Consider the following 1,325-nt stretch of genomic DNA (forward strand, 5'->3'; position numbering starts at 1 on the left):
TGGGTGTTTCTAGCAGTGTGAAACGGTGCTCCATCTTCCTGGAACAACGTTGGGTTCTTGTTCACGAAACCCGAGGAATAAAGTGCCAAGAGTCCTTCCTCCAATATTTCGACGTATTTCGCAAAATTTATGTTGCCAACGCACTCCACTAAGCTCGATCTCCCACCAACCCAAACAGCTCCCCAAACCATCACGCTAAAACCACCACGCTTCACAGTTGGCTGCAATCTGTTGAACCAAAACTCTTGGTGAAGCATTCTCCAGATCCATATCCTTCCACTGTCCGAAAACTGAGCGAATCTTGATTCGTCTGAAAACAATACGGTCTTCCAAAAGTCCAGAGGCTTGGTCATCATATCACTTGCCCCCTTCTTTCGTCTGACTATGTTGGCAGATATTAATAAGGGCTTCCGTCTAGATGCTCTGCAACTATAACCATATCTGTGGAGAATCCGTTGAACACATTTCGGGCTCATCCCACCAACTTTGGCCACTTCTGCAGTCGTTAATTTGAAATCCATTGAGTTGTAGCCAAAAGCAAAATAAAATTTACCAAGTAGTGTTTCAGCCAACCCTTACGTTACATTAACTTAAACACACGCTATAATTCACAATGATTTACACACTTTACTTACGGCTTGACTCGATTATTTGTCTATATCTTCAATCTCTCTGTCTGCTATTCCAGTTCCCATTAATTATCTCGCTTTATCTGGCGCGCTTATATACAGGAATAGAGGGCGTCTAGCAAATACTGGATTATTCGTGATGTTCCTCGATCCTTCTTGATACTCATTACGTGTTACCAGAGTCACGTGACTTCCGCTGTCGTAACAGTATATTACTACCAAATATCTTTTTATCCTTTGTACAGTCGAAAGTTTTCTACTTCCTGACCTATAACACAGTGAAAAATCTCAAGAGTGCTATTTAAGCCTCCTTCAGAGTGCACACTTACTTTTGTTCACAATAACATTTCATTTTTCTGTGTAGGTTTTACTAAAAATGTGGTGATTAAAGAATTATTCGAGACTGAATAAATACGTGAAGAGTATGTGCCTTTTGGTGGCACAGACAAATTCGTTTTAGTTAAGTTCTATAATTTTCGTTAATCATTCAACAATGATTTCCCGTCATTTTTACGAGCTTCTACACTAGTATTCTGATAAATTGTGTAAAAATTACGTCTGTTCCTAGAGTTTTACCATTCCAGAAGCTGCTTTAAATTAAGGTACACACAAGTATAAATAACGTTCACAAAGTGAATATTGTTGTGCAACACAGATCTTTACTTTACAATGTGGATTGTAGTTTGAATATTGTTA

The sequence above is a fragment of the Limulus polyphemus genome, unplaced genomic scaffold (genome assembly GCF_000517525.1).
Source record: "Limulus polyphemus unplaced genomic scaffold, Limulus_polyphemus-2.1.2 Scaffold488, whole genome shotgun sequence".
In the NCBI taxonomy this organism is placed as follows: Eukaryota; Metazoa; Arthropoda; class Merostomata; order Xiphosura; family Limulidae; genus Limulus; species Limulus polyphemus.